Raw genomic sequence first — 6,000 nt, 5'->3', positions numbered from 1 at the left:
TCCCCCTCCCCCTGGGCAACCACAAGTCTATTCTCCAAGTCTGTGATTTACTTTTCTGTGGAAAGTTTCATTTATGCTATATATTAGAAGAGACTGTCCTTTCTCCATTGTATATTCTTGTCTCCTTTGTCAGAGATTAATTGACCAAGGAGTGTGGATTTATATCTGGACTTTTTATTCTGTTCCATTAATCTATGTGTCCATTTTTATGCTAGTACCATACTGCTTTGATTGCTGTCATTTCGTAGTATAGTCTGCAGTCAGGGAGTGTGATAACCTCCAGCTTTTTTTTTTTTTTTTCTTCTTCTCAAGATTGCTTTGGTTATTCAGGGTCTTTTGTGTCTCCATATAAATTTTAGGATTACTCATTCTAGTTCTATGAAAAATGTCATGGGTACTTTGATAGGGACTGCACTAAATCTGTAGATGGCTTTGGGTAGTATGAACATTTTAACAGTGTTAATTCTTCCAACCTGTGAACATGAGATATCTTTCCATTTCTTTGTGTCATCTTCCATTTCCTTCATCAGTATCTTACAGTTTTCATAGTATAGGTCTTTCAACTCCTTGGTTAAGTTTGTTCTTTTTAATACAGTTGTAAATGGGGATTATTTTCCTGAATTCTCTTTCTGATAGTTCATTATTAATGTAGGAAAGCAACATATTTCTATACTAACCTTGTATCCTGAAACTTTACTGAATTCATTTATTAGCTCAAAAAATTTTTTTAATGGAGACTCTAGGTTTTCTATATATAATATCATGTCACTTTCAAATAATGACAGTTTTACTTCTTTCTTTCCAATATGGATACTTTTACCTCTTTTTCTTATTTGATTCCTGTGGCTAGAACTTCCAATACTATGTTCCATAGAAGTGGTGAAAGTGGGCATCCTTTTCTTGTTTCTGATTTTAGAGGAAAGGCTTTCAGCTTTTCACTGTCAAGAATGTCAGCTGTGGATTTGTCATAAATGGCCTTTATTATGTTGAGATATGTTCCCTCTATACCAGCTTTGATGAGAGCTTTTGCCATTAATGGATATTGAATTTTCTCAAATGCTTTTTTTTCTGTGTCTTTTGAGATAATCATGTGGTTTTTATCCTTGCTTTTGTTAATGTGGCACATCACATTGATTGATTCTAGATCTTGAACCATCCTTGCATCTCTGAAATAAATTCCACTCGATCATGGTGTATGATCTCTTTTATATGTTATTGAATTTGGTTTGCTAATACTTTGTTGAGGATTTTTGGATATATGTTCATCAAAGATATTGGCCTGTAATGTTCTTTCTTTGTAGTGTTAAAGAGGATTTTACACCTTAAAAATCTAATGGAATTTACCCTGGTAGGTTGCAGACTTGCTTGGGACTGTCATCCCTTTTTCTTCTTTCCAGTTTCTACATTTTGGAATAGGATCATCTATCTTTGCCTGCCCTGCTGCTGCATTTTGGAAGCAGATACTAGCTTGATGTCTGATTTCATAGAATCACAGCTTGAGAAGAATCTTCTCTTAGAATGAGTCATACATCATGTCTCACTCATACCTGGTTTAGATGATGTTTAGATAAGATTTGGACCTTATAGTTAATGCTGAATGGGTTTAGACCTTTGAGACTGTTGGGATGGGGTGAATTTATTTTACATACTAAAAAATATGAATTTGAGGGGGCCAGAAAGCAGACTGTTATGGGCTGAATTGTGTCCCCCCAAATTCCTGTGTTGTAGTGCTAACCTGTAGTGCTCCAGAATGTCTTTGGAGACAAGTTCTTTAGAAAAGAAATAAGGTTAAATGAGGCCATCGGGGTGGGCCCTAATCTAATATTGCTGGCGACCTCATAAGAAGAGTTTAAGACACAGACCCACACAGAGGAAAGACCGTGTGAGGACACAGGGAGACAATGGATGGACGAGCCAAGGAGAGAGGCCTCAGAGGGAACCACCCCTGCCAGCACCTTGATGTGGAAGTCTCCAGAGCTGTGAGAGAATAAATGTCTATTTTTGAAGCTGCCCAGCCTGAGGTACGTTATTAAAGCACCCCTGGCAGACTCATACAGGCTGGTGCCCTCATGAATCCCTGAAGCCACAGGCACAGCTGAGCTTGGCCTCCCACCAGCTCCAAATCAGATGTCCATAGAGTGCACACATCCACAGGGGCTGCCTCAGGGCTGGACAGGGCCCCAGAGGTCATAGCCCACAATGCGATCCTAGCAGCTGAACCCTCCTTGCAACCCCTGGTGTGGTTGGACACCACTCGGGGAGTGGCTGTGGGTAGGCCGTGATTTGGAAGACTAGAGCTAATGTTCAAAGAGAGACTGGTTGGCCAGAAACCAGGCAAGCAGCCTTGCAGCGAATTTCCCTCCATCCTCACTTGCACCTCTTCAGCAGATGAACAAAGCGCGCCATCAAAAAGTTGGTATCAAGTGGTCAGCAGAACAGTATTTGAACCCAGTTCTCAGACTGCAAAATCCTGCCCTTTGTATGACATGTAATTCTCAAACCTTGCTGTGGATTGCAGTTCCTTTGGGAGTTGAAAAACAAGAGAACAAATAGGTGCCTGCACCAGCCCGAGACCCGCAGCCGAACATCGTCGTTTCAGGAGAATGGACGCCGGGTTGTGAACTGGACCCGCATCTCCATCCTCCTGGAGGCTCCTTGAGACGGATCCCCAGCACCACCCCCCAAATTACGGATATGGTGAGAATCTGTATTTCCTACAAGCTCCCCAGTAACCTGAGGCCACACTTTGAGGAGCGGGCTCCTAGGTTCAGGCCATGACTGGCTCACAGCCCTTGTTGGAGGAGGAAGCCCCCAAACTTCTCTGTGTAAAAGGTGGCTGTATCCTCCCTAGCTCTTCCCCCGCCTCTTTCCTCTCGCCCTCTTTTGCCCACATCCAGTAACCATGTCCTCCCCTCCTCCCTCAAGCCCACGCTCTGCTAGTTTCTGCAAACACCCTCAGGTTTCTAAAGTGAGCTGTCCTTGTCCTGCTGGACTGGCCTCCAGTCCCCGGGGCCCCCATCTTACCCACCACAGCCTGTCCAGCCCTGTGGCCCCTGCTCTTCCCCAAGGGCACCAGGCACTGCTGCTCTAGACTAGCAGCCCCAACCTCAGCCTGGGTGGGACCAGTACCCCATGTAACCCTGGCACAGCCAGGCAAAGGACAGGGCTGGATGGGGCCCTGGAGCTGCTGGGCCATCTCTCTCTTTGGGACTTGCTTCAACCTGGCCCTTGAGCCTAGCTGACCACCTGTTGCCTCCCGACCCCAGCACCCCCCAAACCTGGCCTTTCATTTACTCTGTAGAACTTGCTGTCTTTACAAATACTATATGAGCATTTTTTGGTTTACTGTGTCCTCTCCCCCTGCTAGAATGCAAGCTTCAGGAGGGGAGGGGACTTTGTCACCTGTCCCTACAAGGGCCTGGGTCCAGTAAGCACCCAGCACACATTTCAGGAGGAATGAATGTCAAATTCAGCACTGAGTTCCTTTCCTATTCCTGCCCCCAAGACGTCACAGTATCACGGTCTGATGACTTGCTTGTTCTCTCTCCCCGCTGGGGGTCAAAAGAGATCCTTTTTTTTTCTGCCGCACCCACAGTGCCAAGAACACCGCCTGACCCCTGACTCAGCACAGCTGTTGCATGAAGGCCTTATTCTGTGCCCTTAAGAGGCACATAAGGTGTCCTCTGCTGCCATCTGCTGGGCGCATGTATGAGTTGCAAGGGAGGTGGACAGGTTTCTGGGAAGGAGAGATGATGGAACGGATGATGGACCAAAGACTTGGTTTGGAAGATAACTGAACAAAGGTAAGACCAGGTTGCTAATTCTTTTTTCACTATAACATTCTTGGAAAGAGATACCTATACCTTCCCAACCTTTGTACAGTCTGCAACAGGACAACAATCCCTCTGGGTTTTTTGCTTTTGCTTTTTAGGGTCACACCTGTGGCATATGGAAGTTCTCAGGCTAGGGGTCAAATCGGAGCTCAGCTGCCTGACTACACCACAGCCTCAGCAGCATGGGATTCGAGCTGCCTCTGTGTCCGACACCACAGTTCACAGCAACGCCAGATCCTTAACCCACTAAGCGAGGCCAGGGATCAAGCCCGCAACCTCATGGTTCCTAGTCAGGTTCGTTACCACTGAGCCATGATGAAACTCTCCTCTGGTTTTTTTGTTTGTTTGTTTTTGTCTTTTTATCTTTTTTAGCACTGCACCTTCGGCATATGGAGGTTCCCAGGCTAGGGGTCCAATCGGAGCTATAGCCTCCAGCCTACGCCAGAGCCACAGCAATTCGGGATCCTAGCTGCATTTGCAACGGCAATGCTGGATCCTTAACTTACTGAGCAAGGCCAGGGATCGAACCCACAACCTCATAGTTCCTAGTCAGATTCGTTAACCGCTGAGCCACAATGGGAACTCCTCCTCTGGTTTTTAAATATTCTACTTTGTTATTTTCATGAATACACCTATCTGGCTGGGCTTGGGTCTCGATTTGGGGGTTTGCTTACTTGTGGTCTCTAGACCTCCTGGGTTGGTGGATGGTGACTGTGGATAAAAAGCCGCTGCTGTCACCTGGCTTGATGCAGGCTGTCCAGGGTCAGGGTTTTGCTAGGGGCTGCAGCAGCCTGGTAAGGGAGGAAAATTCTCACCCCACCTTTCCACAGTTTCTGGGATGAAGAGGGCAGGGAGAACAGGAAGAAGGGGTCAGCCATTGGCCCCAGCCAGGGTGCTTCAGGCAGACCCCACGTCCAGTTGCCTGGCTCCCTCAGAAGAAGGTGCCTCCTTCCAGATGGACCGTCTCCCCTTTGAGCACAAACTTCAACATGCATATTTTTTGCCTTCTCCTTAAAATTTTTTTTCTTGGATTATGGATTTTATATTGGAGTATACTTGATTTACAACATTGTGTTAGTTTCAGGTGTACAGCAAAGTGATTCAGTTACACGTATTCATTCTTTTTCAGATTCTTTTCCCATATAGGTTATTAGTGAATCTCAAGTACAGTTCCCTGTGCTATATGGTAAGTCATTGTTGATGATCCGTCTTATGTATAGTAGTGTGTACACGTTCATCTCAACCTCCTCAAATATCCCTCCCCACTCCCAGTGTTTCCCCTTTGGTAACCGTAAGTTTGATTTCAAAATCCACGAGTCTGTTACTGTTTTGTAACAGTTCCTTTGTATCATTTTAAAAATTGAATCCACATTTTAGTGATCTCATGGTATTTGTCTTTCTCTGCCTGACTTACTTCACTTGGTGTGATCATCTCTAGATCCATCCACGTTGCTGCAAATGGCATGACTTCATTCTTTTGGGTGGCTGTATTGGGTATGATGTACCACATCTTTTTCCATTCCTGTTGATGGAAATTTAGGCTGTTTCCATGTCTTCGCTATTGTGAATAGTGGTGCAGTGAACACTGGGGTACATGCATCTTTTTGAGTCATGGTTTTCTCTGGATATATGCCCAGGAGTGGGATTACAGAATCATATGGTATATCTAATTTTAGTTTTTTGAGGAATCTCTGTGCTGTTCTTCATAGTGTTTGTACAAGCTACAGTCCCACCAACAGTGTAGGAGGGCTCCCTTTTCTCCCCACTCTCTCCAGCATTTATTGTTTGTAGACTTTTTTGATGGTGACCATTCTGAATGGAGCGCAGTGAGACCTCACTGTAGTTTTGATTTGCATTTCTCCAATAATTAGTGATGTTGGGGATCTTTTCCTGTGCTTTTTGGCCATCTGTCTGTTTTCTTTTGAGAAATGACTGTTTATATCTGATCTTTTTTTTTTTTTTTTTCTTGACTTTTTGTCTTTTCTAGGGCTGCTCCCGTGGCATATGGAGGTTCCCAGGCTAGGGGTCCAATCGGAGCTGTAGCTGCCAGCCTACACCAGAGCCACAGCAACATGGGATCCGAGCTGCGTCTGTGACCTACAGCATAGCTTACGGCAACACCAGATCCTTAACCCACTGAGCAAGGCCAGGGATTGAACCCGCAACC

Source organism: Sus scrofa, chromosome 14 (genome assembly GCF_054392235.1).
Source record: "Sus scrofa isolate SSC_HxYL_T2T_F1_AM1 chromosome 14, Sscrofa_HxYL_maternal_Yorkshire_Landrace_v2.0, whole genome shotgun sequence".
NCBI lineage: Eukaryota > Metazoa > Chordata > Mammalia > Artiodactyla > Suidae > Sus > Sus scrofa.
This window is presented reverse-complemented; position numbering follows the sequence as displayed.